The following is a 19,710-nucleotide window of genomic DNA, read 5'->3' as shown; positions in this document are numbered from 1 at the left end:
AGAGTTAGAGCAAGTTTGGAGCACAAATTAAGTCCTTGGCAGTTACCTGGGGTCACCAGGGCCTGCTCCTGAGAGCAGCAAGACTTAAGATGCCAAGAGGCTAAAGAACTCATGCGGACTTTGAATGCAGACCCTGAAAGCAGGCAGGAGTGCGGGCTTGGACACAAGCCCAGACATGGATCCTGAGAGCAGGCAGGGACTCAGATCTTGAGAGCAGTTGCTTCCTTGGAGTGGGCACCCAGTGCAGAAGTCATTCAAAACTGTGGAAGCAGTGCCCTGAGACTGTTAAAGGAGCATCAGGCAGAATAACAAAAAGGGGACCACCAGGAGGCTTGACCTGGAGAATAACTAGACCTGAGACCTCAGGAGCCTAAAGAGCACAGACAGACCCTGAGTGTGAGGATAAACCTGAGAGGGCTCAGGGCTAACAATGGCAAGCCAGAGACTAGAACCCCAAAAGAGAAAGATCATCAAGAAGAAATCTGAAACACTTGACAACTTTTACACAGATAAAATTCAAACAAAAGAGCAAACAGCAGAGGAAAACAAACAAGTAATCATATCCAAACCTTCCCAAAATAATGAAAACTGGCCACAAGCTATTGAAGAGTTCAAATGTGAGATGATGAGAAAGATGGAAGAGATTTGGAGAGAGAAGGGGGAAGTAACTCAAAAGGAAATTAATAGGTTAGAAGTCAGAAACTCCCAATTGGAGAAAGATGCCCAAAAATCAAATGAAATGGTAAGCAAATTGGAAACCAAAATCTGGCAAGAAAATAACAGCTTAAAAGGTAGAATTTTGCAATTGGAAAGTGAGGCTCAGAAATCAAATGAACTGATAAGCAAATTGAACACCAGAAATGACCATATTGAAAAGGAAAACAAGTCCCTAAAGCTAGAAATGAGCAAGTAGAAGCTAATGATCTCTCAAGACAACAAGAACAAATGAAACAGTCAAATGATGGATAAAATAGAAGGAAACATGAAATATCTCAATGAGAAAGTGACAGACCAAGAAAAAAGGTCTAGAAGAAACAATCTGAGAATCATTGGTCTTCCTGAAAAAGCAGAAATTAATAGAAAATTGGACTCCATACTAAAAGGAATTATTCAGCAAAATTGCCATGAAGTTCTACAACAAAAGGGCAATATAGACATTGAAGGGATCCATAGATCACCCTTTACACTAGACCCAGAAAAGACAACCCCCAGGATTATAATAGCCAAATTCAAGAGCTTCCAAGTAAAAGAAAAAATTTTACAAGAAGCCAGAAAGAGATAATTCAGATATTAAGGAGCACCAATCAGGATCACACAATATCTGGCAGCCTCTATGCTAAAAGACGTCAAGGCTTGGAATATGATATTAAGAAAGGCAAGAGAACTGGGTCTACAACTAAGGATCACCTATCCATCAAAACTAACTATATACTTAAAGGGGAAATTTGGGCATTCAACAAAATTAAAGATTTCCAAGTATTTGCACAGAAAAGTCCAGGACTAAATGGAAAGTTTGATATCCAACCACAAAAATCAAGAGAAACAGGAAAAGGTAAATAAGAAACAGAGGGGAAAGAAATAAAACACATATTTTTTTTTAAATTTGCCTCTTTAAGGGCTTCAATATGATCTAATTATTGGTAATCCCATGAGGAGAAGTGCTATGTATAATTCTCTGTAAGAAACTCTATTCACTATTATAGTATTCACTATTATAGTAATTAGAAGAATTATAAATAGGGAGAGGTTGGAATACTAAATGGTCTAAGATGACATGGGGGTGGGAAAGAGGGAGGTGAATAGTAGAGGACAGCAAGAGAACTTGAATAAGTAAGAAAAAAAGTATATTGTATTACACACAAAGAGGGCATGGGAGGAGGAAGGGATGAATAGTATTATAAGAACAAGGTAATATTTAATCTTTACTCTCAGTTTAATTAATCCTGAGAGGGAAGAGTAGCTATATCCATTGGGATATAAAACTCTATCTAACCCTACTGAGAAAGTCAGAAGTGATAAACCAAGGGGATCAGGGGAGTGGGGAGGTCATAAAAGGGATGGGAGAAGAAGGGGGAGGGAATTCATTAGGCCTTAAAAATAAATAGAGAGTAATAATAAGGGAGGGGGTACAAAGGTAAGTAAATCAAAGGAGGGGACAAGGGTTCCTGGCATAAAGCGAACCACTGGTTTAAAAGGAAATAGTGTAAGCAGAAGGGGTAGAACTAGGAGAGGATACCACAATTTTGGAGAATGCACAACTGATAATTATAACTGAATGTGAATGGGATGAAATCCCCCATAAAAAAAAAGCAAATAGCAGAGTGGATTAGAAACCAAAAGCCTCCCATATGTTGTCTACAAGAAACACATATGAGGTGGGTGGACATACACAGGTTTAAGGTAAAGGGCTTGAGAAAAATCCTTTGGGCATCAAATGAGAAAAAGAAAACAGGAGTGGCAATTATGATTTCTGACAAAGCCAAAGTAAAAATAGATATGATTAAAAAACACAGGGAAGGTCATTACATCCTGATAAAGGCAGTATAGACAATGATTAAATAACATTGTTCAATATGTATGCACCAAATGGCATAGCAACCAGAAACTAGCAGATCTCAAGAAGGTAATAGATAGTAAAACCATACTAGTGGAAGATCTAAATATTCCACTTTCAGATCTAGATAAATCAAACCGAAAAATAAATAACAAGGAGGTAAGAGAGATGAATGAAGTCCTAGAAAAATTAGATTTAATAGATATATGGAGAAAAATAAATAGGAACAAAAAGGAATACACTTCCTTTTTAGCTGCACATGGTACATTCACAAAGATTGACCATGTAATAGGGCAAGGAAAAATTGAAAACAAATGCAAAAGAGAAGAAATAATAAATGAAACCTTCTCACACCATAATGCAATAAAAATAATTATTAGTAAGGACACCTGGACAGGCAAATCAAAAACTAATTGGAAATTAAATAATATGATTCTCCAAAAGCAGTTAGTCAAAGAAGAAATCATAGCAACAATCAACAATTTCATTGAAGAGAATGAGAACAATGAGACATCCTACCAAACTCCTTGGGATGCAGCCAAGGCAGTACTCAGGGAGAAATTTATATCCTTGAGTGCATATATTGACAAATTGGGGAGGGCAGAGATTAATGAATTGGGCATGCAACTTAAAAAACTAGAAAGTGAGCAAATTAAAAGTCCCCAGATGAAACCTAAATTAGAAATACTAAGAATCAAGGGAGAAATTAATAAAATCAAAAGTAAAAGAACTATTGCAATAATAAAGAAGAATAGAAGTTGGTATTTTGAAAAAACAGATAAAATAGACAAAGTACTGGTCAATCTAATTAAAAAAAGGAAAGAAGGAAACCAAATTGGCACTATCAAAGATGAAAAGGGAAACCTCACCTCTAAAGAAGGGGCAATTAAGGCAATCATTAAAAACTATTTTGCCTAATTATATGGCAATAAATACAGCTATCTAGGAGATACGGATGAATATTTACAAAAATACAAATTCCTAGATTAACAGCAGAAGAAATAGAATACCTATATAATCCCATATCAGAAAAATAAATTGAACAAGCCATCAAAGAACTTCCTAAGGCTGAAAAAGCCTTTGACAAAATACAGCACCCATTCCTATTGAAAACCCTGGAAAGTATGAGAATAGAAGGACCTTTCCTAAAAATCATGAACAGTATATACCTAAAACTACCAACAAGCATCATATGCAATGGCGATAAATTAGAAGCCTTTCCAGGAGTGAAACAAGGATGCCCATTATCTCCTCTATTATTTAACATTGTACTAGAAACACTAGCAGTAGCAATTAGAGAAGAAAAATAAATTGAAGGTATCAAAATAGGCAATGAGGAGACTAAGCTATCACTGTTTGCAGATGATATGATGATCTACTTAAAAAATTCTAGAAAATCAACTAAGAAGCTTGTAGAAATAATCATCAACTTTATCAAAGTTGCAGCATACATATTAAACTCACATAAATTATCAGCATTTCTATATATTTCCAAAACATCACAGCAGCAAGAGGTAGAAAGAAAAACACAATTAAAAAATCACCCTAGACCATATGAAATACTTAGGAAAGTATCTACCAAAACAAACACAACATTTATACGAAAACAACTACAAAACACTTTCCAAACAATTAAAACTAGATCTAAATAATTGGATAAATATTGATTGCTCATGGGTAGGACAAGCTAACATAATAAAAATGACAATTCTACCCAAATTAATTAACCTATTCAGTGCCATACCTATGAAACCATCAAAAAACTTTTTTTACTGAATTAGGAAAAACTATAACAAAGTTCATCTGGAATAAGAAAAGATCAAGAATATCAAGGGAAATAATGAAAAAAATGTGAAGGAAGGGGGCCTGGCAGTACCAGATAATAAACTGTACTTTAAAGCAGAGGTCACCAAAATGGTATGGTACTGGCTAAAAGACAGAAGGGAGGATCAGTGGAATAGACTTGGGGTAAGTGACATCAGCATGACAGTGTATGTTAAACCCAAAGTGCCCAAATTTTGGGACAAAAATCCACTATTTGACAAAAACTGCTGGGAAATTTGGAAAACAATATGGGAGAGAATAGGTTTAGATCAACATCTCACACCCTACACCAACATAATTTCAGAATGGGTGAATGACTTGAATATAAAGAGGGAAACTATAAATAAGTTATATTAACATGGAATAATTTACTTGTCAGATCTCTGGGAAAGGAAAAATTTTAAAACCAAGCAAGAGTTAGAGAAAATTACAAAATGTAAAGTAAATGATTTTGATTATAATAAACTAAAAAGCTTTTGTAGAAAAAAAACAATGTAGCCAAAATCAGTAGGAAAACAACAAATTTGGAAAAAAATCTTTATAACAAAAAACTCTGACAGGGGTCTAATTACTCAAATATGCAAGGAGTTAAAGCAATTGTATAAAAAATCAAGCCATTCCCCAATTGATAAATGGGCAATAGTCAATATTCAGATAAAGAAATCAAAAATATCAATAAGCACAAGAGAAAGTGTTCTAAATCTATAATAATTAGAGAAATGCAAATCAACATAACTCTGAGGTATCACCTCACACCTAGTAGATTGGCTAAAATGAAAGAAGGGGAGAGTAATGAATGCTGGAGGGGATGCGGCAAAACTGGGATATTAAAACATTGCTGGTGGAGCTGTGAACTGATCCAACCATTCTGGCTGGTAATTAGGAACTATGCTCAAAGGGCTATAAAAGAATGCCTGCCCTTTGATCCAGCCATACCATTGTTGGATTTGTACCCCAAAGAGATCATAGATAAACAGACTTGTACCAAAATATTTACAGCTTCACTTTTTTTGGTGGCAAAAAACTGGAAAAGGAGGGTATGCCCATCAATTGGGGAATGGTTGAACACATTGTGGTATATGCTGGTGATAGAATACTATTGTGCTCAAAGGAATAATAAACTGTAGGAATTACATGTGAACTGGAAAGACCTCCAGCAATTGATGCAGAGTGAAAGGAGCAGAGCCAGAAGAACACTGTACACAGAGACCAATACACTATGGTAAAATAGAATGTAATGGACTTCTGTACTAGCAGCAATGCCATGACCCAGGACAATTCTGAGGGACTTGTGAAAAAGAACACTACCCACATTCAGAGGAAGAACTACAGGACTGGAAACAGAAGAAAAATAACTGCTTGAACCCATGGGTTGAGGCGGGCATTATTGGGGATGTAGACCCGAAACTACTACACCAATGCAACTATCAACAATTTTGAAATAGGTCTTGATCAATGACACATGTTAAAACCAGTGGAAATACACATCAGCCATGGGGGTGGGTGTGGGTGGGGGAGCTCGGGGTGTGAAGGGGATAGTAAGATCATGAATTATGTAACCATGTTAACTTTTCTAAAAAATAAATACTAAAATTGTGTCAAAAAAGAAAAGACTATGTTCAAGTCTGTTGTTTTATTTAATTATCATTTCTTTTCTTGTAGGATGATACTCAGCTTTTCTGAGTGGGTAATTCTCTGTTGTAAACCAGCTCTTTTGCTCTTCAAACATATATCATTCCTTTTGTTGTTTTTAATGTATAACCTGCTAAATCTTGTTTTATACTAATTGTACCTCCATAATATTTAAACTGTCCAATTACGTACAGTATTTTCTCCTTAAGCTCTGAGTTAAACAAACATACACTTAACTGTAATTTTCCTGTTAGTACTTCTTACAAGTGTCCATCCAGGAATTCTTTCCAGTTCCACTTAATCTTCCACTTCAAAATCTTCAGGACTATTTTCTTTAATAATTTCTTGAAATAAATTTAAACTTTTTATTTTTTTTATAACTTTCAGATAGACAACTTTTTTATATTGTCTCTTCTCAAACTGTTTTCCAAGGCATTTGCTTTCCTATCCTCTTCTATTTTTATTTTGTTTTATTTTATTATTTCTTTTTCTTCTAAGAAGTTATCAGGTTCCTTTTGCCTAATTTTTATGTTTTAATGAATTATTTTCTTTAGAGAGTTTTTGCATTTCTTCTTTCATTTGGTTTAGTTTTCTTTGTTTTTTTGCATTTCTTTTTTTCTAATTTTTCTTCAAAATTTGTCATTTGATTTTAAACATCTTTTTAAAGATTTTTGAAGAATTCTTTTTGGTCTTATGTTCATTTACTGTTTGTCTTTAAAGTTTTAAAATAGTGTTCTCTAATTTCACTGTCTTCTGAATTTCAACTCTGATCTTTATTTCCAAAGAAGTTTCTGGGCTTAGGTTCTTTCTCTTTTGCTTGTTCATTTTTATTAAATTTTTTTAGCAGTCTATTTATTAATTGTTAATTTTTATCCAAGTGTCAGGTTATTCTCCCTATAAGTGAGGAATAATGTCTCAGGATTTACTTTGTTTTCTTGTTGTTGTTTCTATTTCCTAATCTCTCTTGGGATTTTTTTGACCTCTTGGGTCTTCTGATTTCTAATTAAAGGTGAATAGCAATGCTATTGTTTAAACACTCTTACTGCTGAGATTTCTCCAAAGGCTATAAGAAATTTCTTACCTCTCTGTTCTGGAACCCCAATCAGGAACTCCATTCTTCCAGGGTTCTTACTTGCCTTCAATCACACTCACTAATGTATTCTCTCCTCTTCTTTTTCTCCTGTATCCTCAGCTTGTTACAGCATCTAATCAGCATACATAGATCCCCACAATCTTCTCTGAGTTGGTTGCCCACAAAGACAGTTGGTTGAAGATTTCTAAAATGACGCTTCTGGCTACACAGCTGTCTCCAGGCTTTTCAGCCTATTTATTTGGCCCTTAGACACCTATCTAGAACGATCCCAGCTTTTCTTAAGGTACTTCTCTCAGTTGGACAAGTATTTCTCTCAGAATCAATAACTTTTGCTGCTTCAAAGTTCACTGAATAACTCTATATCTAAACATTTGGAGGGGTGATTTGGGGTAATCTGTCCTATTTATCCATCTTCTAAGGTTCTGAAAATGTAGCAAAACATCATTAATCATTGCCTTAATTAATGCTTTGAGTGTGTTGAGACTATATATTAGAATGTGAAGATATAACTCTGTGATTTATGGTAAGTATATATTCCTGGGGAGAAGTTTGTATCTGGAACCAAATTAACAATGTAGTCCCAGGATGGTCTCTGAGTAATGGTTTTAAGAATATGTTACTCTGTAAGTCATATATAAATGTATGATGAAAATTTTTACTATTCTTCATGTCAAATTGATTAATGCAGGAGAATGGTTAGCCACAAAGTTCCTGCTACCACTATGAGGGTCATCAAGATCCAGGAGAGGACTCCCTGAGGAGGCTGTAGATTTTGGGAGGAGATTAGAGGAGAAGATTAGGGCCATCCTTCCCTCTTGTCCTCTAACCTTCCTAAGTTAAGGAATAAACCAATTTACTGTTTATATCATCAAAAGAAGCAATCAGATTTATTAAACTCCACCAATCTGTAGATGAGGTCTACCATCTGGCCTACAGTCTGTTAAAAAGTACCACTAGGTTCAACACTGGTCTAAACCTTTGAGCTCAAACTATTACTTATCTCAAGTTAAATTTACCAATTTTAGGTATCAGCACCATATTTGTTTTGCAAAAGGAATTTGTTAGGCTGCCTTTACCTATTGACTATATGATTAAGTATTATCATATCACAGAAAGCTAAAGTGACATTAGGACATGAATTGACTCCTTTTTAAATAGCTAAGAATGTTTGAGAATTTTGACATTTCCTTTAAAGTATTATCTACCATTATGTTAGAAAATGACATAGGACATTCTTAATAAACCAGTAAAAATCAAGGAGAATAGGTAGCAGAGAGGGAATCATAATGAATCTTATCTTATTTGAAATGTCAGTGTCAGCAGGGAATTGCTGGAGATAATAGAATGATAGATCTATGGCCAGAAGGGTCCACAGAATTTATTGGACTAGCGTCAATCCTTTAAATTATAGATGAAGAAACAGGGGTCCTTAGAGGTTAAAAAAATTGCCCAGGGTAAGAAGATAGTAAGTGTGAGGCATGTCACAAGATTTATAATCTGGGAATAATTGAGGTTAGCCTCATTCCTATGGTTAGCTAAAATAGGATATCATTGAAGCCTTGGGTCAATGTGCTTTATTCTAGCTTGTTTTGCAAGGGCTATGAAAAAAAACTCCATTGCTGTTGTTTTAAGAGACATGAATTGCTGCCAGTTTACCTGATTAAATCCTTCTTTTTCACATATCCTTCTGTTGTCACATAATGACAATATGTATGCTTGGTTCTTAAATTATATACAATAATCAAACTGTCTCCATCATTAAATCTAAAAAAAAATCAATTATTTAATTTTTTTCCGAAGTAGAGTGGCAAGATGTTTGTCCTACACCTTCACTATCTCATTTTGACTTGATATCCTACAGCTGTAAAAGATAAATTCTCTCTTGCACTAGTTTATTTTTTTATTTTGATATTTTATTTTAATTTTTCAGGTTTTCATTTTTCATTTTAATCCTTAACTAAGTGAAATTATAATCACAGTTTCCTATTCTTGACTCCAGTTTTCATATTCAGTTATGTTGCTTGAAGAACATTGCTCCAATCCCCTATCTTGTCATTTAATAAACAATTAAAATGAACAGAAAACCCACAGGAAATTCTTATCCATTGCCTGAGTTTCACACTTAATGTATTTAGTTTATTGTTTGAATGCAAAAAATGTGTCCTGCATGTTTTGATTTTGATTTTTAATTTATTTTTAATTACATGCAGAAACAAAATTTTGGGAGTTCTGGGGGTGAAGCCAAGATGGCAGAGTAATCCAGCTCTGTAACACCATGAAAATCCTCCCCAATCAAAGATTGAAGTATCACCATAAAATAAATACAGGAGTGAAAGAACCAGCAAGAGGGAAACAACTTTCAAGAAAAGAAAAACCCATAAGATAGGCAATAAACATCTGGGGCACTGGAGTAGGAGGAGAGCAGACCCATAAAGAAGCTATATCAAGGATGGAGGAGCAAACCAAGAGCAATCTACATACCCCCAACCAACATCTGCTGTATGATTTTCAGGAACCTGTGCCTCAGCCAACATGTAGATCCTGAGCATGTGCCTGAGCAAATAGAGGTAAAAGCCAACTCATACACTTTGAAATTTCAAACCTTTGGGGAAGTCCAGAGCCCCAGCCCAGGAAATTCTAGTCTTGACTTTGGATAAGGTCTTAATTCAATAGTATGAAGTATAAGTACTCTTCATTTTGCCTAAAGCTCAGGGCAGAGTTCCAAGACCTGACAATCATGGGTATGCCTTATTGGATCAAGTAAACTATGACACCATAAACTTGAGACTAAGCCTGAGGTAAGAATTTGTTCAGTCCCTGACCTGATCAAGATCAGAGTCAGATCAAATGTGTACACCTAAGCCTGAGGTAAGTATTTAAGCTATCATAATCACAAGGGCCAATTGAATCAGCAGGGGGAGGGGCTCTCAGAGCTCTCATCCCTCAGACCATCCCATCCCATTATCTCCCAAATCTACCTATAATTAGATAGGAAAAATGAGCATATAACAACAACAACAACAACAACAACAACAAAAAGAAACCTAATTCTTAATAATTTCTACAAAGATGAATGACAAGGTACAGTCACAGAAGAGGACAGGGAAAGCAAAGGAAACACAATCAAAGTCCAAAAGAAAAATATGTATTGGACACAGATTCTGGAAGCTCTCAAAAAGGACTTCAAAAATAATTAAGAGAAGCTGAGGAAAAGTGGGAAACAGAAATGAAAGTGATGCCGTGGGAAATGAAAGTGATGCAAGTAGGAAAAAAAGTGATTTAAGAAGAAATATCAATTGAGAAAGTCAATTGACAAAGGTCAATTGACAATGGAGAACCAAAAACTGACAGAGGGAAAAAAGGTCTTAAAAATCATAATTGACCATTTGTAAACTAATTATATCATGAGAAATAAAGAAACATTAAAACAGAATCAAAGGAATGAAAAAATAGAGGAAAAACTAAAATATCTTATTGAAAAAAGAACTTACCCACAAAATAGATCTAGGAGAGACAAGTTGAGAATTATTGAACTGAAAGCCATGAGCAAGAAAAAATCTTGGATATCATATTACAAGAAACTATCAAAGATAACTGCCCAGAGATCCTTGAACAAGAAAATAAAATTGATAGAATTCACAGATCACCTCCAGAAAGAAATCCTCAAATGACAACTTTCAAGAATATAATAACTAAATTCAAGAACCACCAATCCAAGGAAAAAATATTTCAAGCAGCCAGAAAGAAACCATTCAAATACCATGAAGGTACAATCAGGATCACAGAGGAACTAGTGTCTTCTACATTAAAGGATAAAAAAGCATGGAATATGATATTCAGGAAGACAAAAGATTTGGCTTTATAACCCAGAGTCACTTAAACATCAAAATTGCTTATATTCTTTCAGGGGGGAAATGGTCATTCAATAAGATAGAAGATTTCCAAGCATTCTTGAAGCATAAGCCAGACTAAAACAAAAAGTCTGAAGTCCAAATTTAAGACATAAGAGAAGCCCAAAATGGTAAATAAGAAAAAGAAAATTTAAGGGACTCAATCATTTAAACATGCTTATATGTCTACATGGAAAGAGGATTTTTGTAATTTTCAAAAATTACTCTTAGGAGTAGAGATAGAAGGAATTTTCTCAGAAAGAGAGTGGAGAAGTAAGTTGATTATGATGATATGATGTATATAATGATATATTATGTAATATATATGCATATGAATGATGCATAAAATATCAACCAAAGGCTGAAATAGTGGGATACTCTGAGACAGTAAGGAAGGGAAAGAAAAAATGGGGTAAATTATATAGCATAAAGAAGCATGAAAAATCATTATACAGAGGGGAGGATAAGCATGGTGATGAACAATGCTTAAACTTTATTCTCATTGTAAAGGGCTCAGAGATGGTAAAACAAGAATACTCAGTGGGGTATAGAATTATATCTTACTGTGAGGTATAGAATTTTGTCTTACCTCACAGAAAAATAGAAGGAGAATGAGAGAAGGGAAAACAGAGGTAATTGGAGGGAAGGGGTATTAGGAGGTGACAAAAAGCAAAACACTGCTGAGGAGGAAGAGAGAGAAAGGAAATAGAGCAGGATTTAAAAGGGATAATATGATTAAGAGCAATAAAATTAGTAATCATAATGCTGAATGTGAATTGAATGAACTCACCCATTAAATGAAAGTGGAGAGCAGAGTAGATTAAAAACCAGAATCCTACTATATATTGTTTACAAGAAATATATTTGAGGCAGGGTGACACAAACAGATTCAAGGTAAAAGGCTGGAGCAGAATTTATTATGCATCATCTAAAGTAAAAAAGCAGGAAAACCAATTATAATATGACAAAACCAAAGTAGAAATTGATCTAATTAAAAGAGATGAGAAAGGAAATTGCTTTCTGCTAAAGGGTACTATAAACAATGAAGTAATATCATCACTAAACTTTTATGTACCAAATGGCATAGCATATAGATTCCTAAAGAAAAAATTAAAGTAGCTCAAAGAGGAAATAGATAGTAAGACCATATTAGTGGGGGATCTCAACTTTCTCCTTTTAGAACTAGATAAATTGAACCAAAAATAAATAAGAAAAAATAAGGGAAGTGAATGAAATGCTGGAAAAATTAAGGTTAATTGATATCTGGAGAAAACTGAATAGGAATCAAAAGAAATAAATGTTCTTCTCAACAGTACATGATACATATACACAGATTAAGCATGTACTAGGGCATAGAAATATTGCAAACAAATGAAGAAAAGTAGAAATAACAAATACTACTTTTTCAGATCAAAATGCAATAAAAATTATACCTAACAAGGGTCCATGGAAAGAAAAAATTAAAATTAATTGGAAATTAAATAATCCAATTCTTCAAAACTGGTGGGTCAAAAAAGAAATCATAGAAACAATTATGGACTTCATTAAAGAAAATGACAATGAGGTGACATCATATAAAAACCTATGGGATACAACCAAAGTAGTACTCAGGGGAAAATTTATATCACTGAGTGCCTATACCAACAAAATTGAAAGGGTAGAGATCCATGAATTGGGCTAGCAACTTAAAAATATTTTTTTGTTTTGTTTTGTTTTTTTTTAACCCTTGTACTTCGGTGTATTGTCTCATAGGTGGAAGAGAGGTAAGGGTGGGCAACGGGGATCAAGTGACTTGCCCAGGGTCACACAGCTGGGAAGTGCCTGAGGCTGGGTTTGAACCTAGGACCTCCTGTCTCTAGGCCTGACTCTCACTCCACTGAGCTACCCAGCTGCCCCCAACAACTTAAAAATAAATAGGAAAAAAAAAACAAATTAAAAACTCTTAGATGAAAACTAAATTAGAAGTCTTAAAATTAAAGGAGAAATTAATAATATTGAAAGTAAAAGAACTCTTGAACTAATAAATAAGACTAGGAGCAGGTACTCTGAAAAAAGACACAAATAAACTAGATAAAATACTTGTTAATCTAATGAAAAAAGAAAGAAATATCAAATTACCAGTATCAAAGATGGAAAGGGTGATCTCGCCTCCAATAAAGAGGAAATTGAGGTAATTATTAAGAATTACTTCATCAATTTATATGGCAACATATATAAAAATCTAGGTGAAATGGGTGAATATTTATAAGAATATAAATTTCCTAGATTAACAAAAGATGAAATAGAATACTTAAATAATCCCATCTCAGAAGAACAAATTGAACAAGCCATCAAGGATCTTCCTAAGAAAAAATCCCCATGACCATATGGATTCACAAGTGAATTCTATCAAACATTAAAAGAACATCTAATACCAATACTATATACATTATTTGACAAAATAAGCAAAGAAGGTCTTTTACTAAATTCCTTTTATGACATAAATATGGTGGTGATTCCAAAGCTAGCAGACCAAAAACAGAGGAAGAAAACTGTAGAGAATGCAAAGGGTTAAGTTCTCTTTGCATCATTCCCCTCTTCTCTAGCATTTTGAGGGAGGTCAGACTGGGAGTACTATCTCAGAGAAAAGAGCAAGCTTTGAGACAGAAGGCTGAGACAACCAAGGGATTTTCCCAGGTGACTGTCTGGTTCGTTACTGCTAGAAGAAAAACAAGGAGTTCCCAGAATTCTAAGAAAAAATAGTTCCAAGAATCTATTTTGGTGAATGTCTAGTTTCTTATTTTAGGCAGACTTGACTTTCCCATAGGTAAAAATTATAACTTCTTAGTTGTAGCTATTGGTGGTGGTTAGTTGATTAGGGTGTGTGGGGATAAAGCATCAGAAGAGTGGGTGCTTTCATTTCCCATTTGCCGTATACCACTCTCAATTCATCAAAAAACCCTTTGGCCCTTCTGGTGTCCCATTTTTTCCCCTGTCAACAGCATAAAACTATAGACCAATAAACTTAATGAATAGGCAGTTTTCACACAATTTAATCAAAACTATCAATAGGCACATGAAATAGTGTTCTAAATTCCTCCTGATGAGATAAATGCAAACAAATTCCTCCTGATTAGAAAAATTCAAATCAAAACAACTCTGAGGAACCATCTTACACCTAGCAGACTGGCCAATATGGCAACAAAGGAAAGTGAAAAAGGTTGGAGGGCATGGGTAAAATTGGGGCACTAATACTCTGCTGGTGGATTTGCGAATTGATCCAACCATTCTGGAGGGCAATTTGGAACTATGCCTAAAGGGCTTTAAAAGAATGCTTACCCTTTCACCCAATTATACAACTGTAGAGTTTGTACTCCAAAGAGATAATAAGGAAAAAAGACTTATACAAAAATGTTTACAGCTCTTTGTGGTGGCAAAAAATTGGAAAATGAGGGAGTGTCAATCAATTGGGGAATGACTGAACAAATCGTGGTGTCTGATGGTGATGGAATACTATTGTGCTGAAAGGAATAATAAACTGGAGGAATTCCATGTGAAATGGAAAGACCTCCAATAATTGATGCAGAGGAAAAGGAGCAGAACCAGGAGAATACTGTGTACACAGAGATTAATTCCATGTGACACAGTTAAACATAATAGACTTTTTCTCCTAGCAGCAATGCAATGACCCAGGACAATATAGAGGAACTTATGATAAAGAATGCATTCCACATCCAGAGAAAGAACTGTGAGAATAGAAGCACAGAAGAAAAATATCTGATTCATCATATAACTTGATGGGGATATGATTATGTTTTTGATGTTAAAAGATCACTCTACTGCAAATATGAATAAGATTGAAATAGGTTTTGAAAATTGATGCATGTATAACCCAGTATAATTGCTTGTCAGCTCTGGGAGGGGGAAGGGAAGGCATGGGAAGAACATGAATCATGTAACCATAGAATAATTTTCTAAATAAAAAAAGGAAAAGAAAATTAAAAAAAATGTCTCATGAAGTCTTGTAATTCAGATTTTCTCCCTCTCTACCCACCCCCAATCCAAGATGGTAAATAGTCTGATGTAGGTTATACCAGTACTTTCATGCATTGCATGTTTACATATTTTGATGCTATGACAGAAGACACATAGCACATACATTTAAAAAATCATGAAGAAAATAAAGTGAAAGATAATATACTTTGATCTACAATCAGATTCCAACAATTCCTTCTTTAGTTGTCAAAAGCATTTTTATCATGAGTCCCTGGAGTTTATGTTGAGGTATTGTTTTGCTGAAAAACTTTAACCCTTCACATTGGGTTATTGTACAATATTTCTGTTGATATATAGATTTTTCCTGGTTCTGCTCATGTCATTTTTTCCTAATTTCATATGAATCTTGCCAGTTTTTTTCTGAAATCACCTGCTTGTCATTTCTTATGACACAATAGCATTTCATTAAAAGCATATACCACAATTTCTTCAACCATTCCCTATTAATTGGTGTTCCCTCAGTGTCCAATTCTTTTCCACTACGAAAAGAGCCCCTGAAATAGTTTCATACAAGTAAGATATTTTCTTCTATTTCTAATTCCTCTTACATATATACCCAATAGTAATAATGCAGATAAAAGGTATCTGCATCATAAATTCTTTTCATTATCCATATGTCCAACAGGTACAATTTTTTATGTTCCCCTAATTTGTTATATTAAACTCTTATTTCTAAATCAACTATCCATTTTTAATTTATCTTGGTGTTGGTATGAGATGTTGGTCTGTGTCTAGGTCTATTATACTGTTTTTCAGTTTTCCCAGCAGTTTTTGCAAAATAGTAAATTCTTCTTCCAATACCTTTCATCTTTGGGTTTTTCAAACAATAATGACTAAAGTCATTAGCTACTATGCATTGGTTTCCTAACCTATTGCATTGATCCTCTTCTTAAAAAATTCTTAACCAATTCCATATTGTTTTAATGATTGACTTCATACTATACTTTGACATGTTTTATGGGTAGACCTCCTTCATTTTTTTCCATTAATTTTCTTAATATTCTGGAATATTTTTATTCCATGCAAAATCTATTATTCTTTTTTTTCTAGTTCTAGGAAATAGTGCTTGAATGGTTTGATTTTATGGTACTGAATAGGTAAAATAACTAAGATAAGATTATCATTTTATTATATTGACTCAGTCTATCCATGAGCAATTAATATTTTTCTAATTGTTTAGGTGTCACTTTATTTGTGAAAAGTGTTTTATAATTATGTTTCTGTAGTGACTGGGTATGTATTTGTCAGTATACTCCTTGGTATTTTATTTTGTCAAGCTATTTTTAAATCAAAATTCCTTTTCTGTCACTTGCTTTGTAAAAAGGAGCTCCTGCAGTGTGGGGGGTGGGTGTTAGAGAGAGAAGTCAAAGCAGAATCTCTCTCCTTCCGGTCACTACAGGAGTCCTCTTTTATCTGGAGGTTATTTGTTGATGGTTTTACTAGGTGGAGTGACTAGATTTGTTTCTGTGGCTATGTACCTGTTGGAGGAAAGGTTTCTCTATTGACTGAGGTATATCTTATCTGGCTATGATATGGCTAGCCAGAGATAATAGGAAAAACCTCATCTATACCAACTGCTCTTCCTTCCAACTGAAATTAGATTCAAGATGGAGAATCCCCACAAAGGTAGGCAACAGACTTCTTCACTCCCTAGTAACTCAACTGAATGAATCAAAATGCTATCTATCTGACTTAATAACTTGGCTTTAACAATAAGATTTATAAGATGGAAAAGATGGAGGATGATGGGAAGAGGATGAAGGGAATAGATAATTGTTTTCTTAGTTGAAACCTAAGAAGTTCTTGGCTCAGCCAGGGCAGAATACCCAAACTGAGTTCTCTCTCTCCTCCCCACAATACCTTATTCTAAACTAGTATAGTTCTTTTTAAAGTAAAACATGGGTCTCTAGTAAGAAATGGAAGAGAGTAGGCTGTTCCAGAAAGACAGGCTCTCAAAGAGTCCCAAATTTCTCTGTAGATGTTGTAGTGATCAGACTTGGCAGGAATCAGTTATGGCCACAGCCACAGTATCACAGAAACAGGATCAATTTGAATGTGTCACAATGCAGGCTGGATCAAGAGCTGCAGACTTTCACCTCCTTCACCTATTCATCTCTCAAAAACAACTCCTCACTTGCTTGGGTGTTCCCCTTTTATCCTCTTGGTTTCAATTGCCTTCAACTGATCATTGTTCTTGGGGTTCAACAGCAGCCCTCCTATAATTCCATCTTTTATTATTGACCTTTCTTGGTCAATAGTAATGTTCATGCATGTGGATTTATTTTGCATCACTCAACTTTGCTAAGTTGTTGTTTCTACTAGGTTTTTTGTGTTCATTTGTTTTTGTTGTTGTTCTTTGCTTATTTAGGATTTGCTATATATTATGTAGCATGTTCTAGATATTCTCTAGGATTTTTCTAAGTTTATCATCATTTCATCTACAAAGAATGATAATTTAACTCTTTCATTGCCTATTCTAATTCTTTCAATTTATTTGCCTAATCTTAATGCTTTAGCTAGCATTTCTAGTTCAATATTAAATATTATGGTGACAGTAGCCATCTTTGTATCATTCCTGACCTTACTGAGAAGACCTCTAGCATACCCCCCCATTACAGAAAATCCCTGCTTATGGTTTTAGATATATTTCATTTTTCAATTTAATAAAAGCTCCCATTAATTTAGTGTTTTCCAATTCTTTTTTAATAAGGAATAGATATTTTACTTAATCAAAGGCTTTTCCTGAATCTATTGAGATAATCATATGACTTTTGTTGGGTTTGTTATTGATATAGTCAATCATACTTTTAGAATTTGCTTAATATTGAGCCATCCTTGCCTTACACATATAAAACCTACTTGGCTATGGTATTTGATCCCTGTAATATAATTATGTAATCCTTCTTGCTAGCATTTTATGTAGAATTTTTGCTTCATTATTCTTTAGGAAGATAGCTCTGTTTTTTTTTTCTTTCTCTGTTTTAACTCTTCCTAGTTTAATCAGTGTCATATTTGTGTCATAAAAAGAAACTTGGAAATATTCCTTCTTCCTCTATTTTTTCAAATAGTTTATCTAATATTAGAGATAATTCTTTCTTTGAAAATATGGTAGAATTCACATTTGAATCCATATGATCCCAAGGCCTTTTGTTAGGAAATTGTTTAATGACTTATTCATTTTTTTCTGTGAAATGACTAAATGTTCCATTCTCCCTTTTGTTAATGTGGGAAATTTATGTTTTTTTAAATATTCTTCTATTTCTTTTACATTATTATATTTATTGGAACATGGTTGGGCAAAATAATTCCCAACAATTGCTTTAATTTCTTCTTCATTGGTTGTTATTTCATATTTTTCATTTTTGATAATTGGCAATTAGATATTATTTCTTTTTAAATCACATAAACCAAAGATTTTTCTATTTTATTTTATTTTTCTTAAAACTAGCTCCTGCTCTTATTCATTCATCTTCATGACTTGGCCTGCGGATTCAATGGTCTTCTTACTTTAAATTTAATTTATTTCCATTTCAATTTTTTCAGGATTTCCAATTTGTTGCTCAACAGAGGACTTTTAATTTTTCAGAAATTTTTTGGTTTGTTTCATGTCCAATGAATTCATTGACCCATTCATTCACTAGGACGAGCTTATTTTGCTTCTAATTTCTACTTTTTCTATTGTCTGTCCTTTGTTAAATGTAATTTTATGGTATTTTGATATGAAAAAGATGCATTTAATATTTCTGCTTTTCTACATTTGTTTTGAGGTTTTTCAGCCCTATTATACTGCCACTTTTTATGTGTCAGGTACTTTCATGTAACACTAAGAAAAATGAATATTCATTTTTATTCCCAATTTAGTTTTCTCCAGATATCTGTCATATTCAACTTTTTAAAAGTTGTAATAAGCAGATAAAGCAGGTAAAGTTGTAGTAGTGGGATTGAGGCAGGTAAGGTAATAAGGGACTAAAGCAGGTAGGGTGATAAGGTAGTTGTAATGGGGGATAAGGCAAGTGGATGGGGTTTGTGAGTCCCTAAGTTAGTAGGTGGGAAAGGAGGGTACAATGATGAAGGTAGTACGTTGAGGTGGTAGGAGGTATAACGGTATGACTGAGTTTTGGAAATATAGACACTGAAGTATCAAGAGCTGCAAAGGGAGAGGATGAGATAATTAGGCAGGCAGCTGCAGCAGGGAGACACAGACTGGGTACACAGGTTTGAGAGAGAGACACTGAAGGGAAACAGACTGAACCCTTCAGGTAGGAAGGCCACTTCTACAGACAAAGGTTAGGGCCAGCCAGAAATGGCTTGAAAATGACCAGAGGGCTTTCGAGTCAGTTTCTCAGGTTCACAAAGGAAGAGTCCAGAGGAAGTATAGAGATCACCACTTCTTCCAAGATGGATGCCTCCAACTCCCTCAGGACCCAGAGAGAAAGTTCCTTTTTCTCTCCTTTTATCATTCAATCAATGATTTAGACAAAGGTTTGATTAAATGACAACAGAGTTTATTGAGTTTCAGGGTTGATTGTAAAGGATAGAGGGATTCAAGGTATCTCTAACAACTGCCTAGGGAGAAGCTTCAGGAGGGGGAGGGACACAGGAATGAGAGACTGAGAAAGGACCTGCCCCACTCAGTCTCAGGAGGTTTTGTTGTCTTTAAGGTTAGGAAAGTTGCATACAAT

This window comes from Gracilinanus agilis, chromosome 6 (assembly GCF_016433145.1).
Source record: "Gracilinanus agilis isolate LMUSP501 chromosome 6, AgileGrace, whole genome shotgun sequence".
Classification (NCBI taxonomy): domain Eukaryota; kingdom Metazoa; phylum Chordata; class Mammalia; order Didelphimorphia; family Didelphidae; genus Gracilinanus; species Gracilinanus agilis.
Note: the sequence above shows the minus strand (reverse complement) of the source record.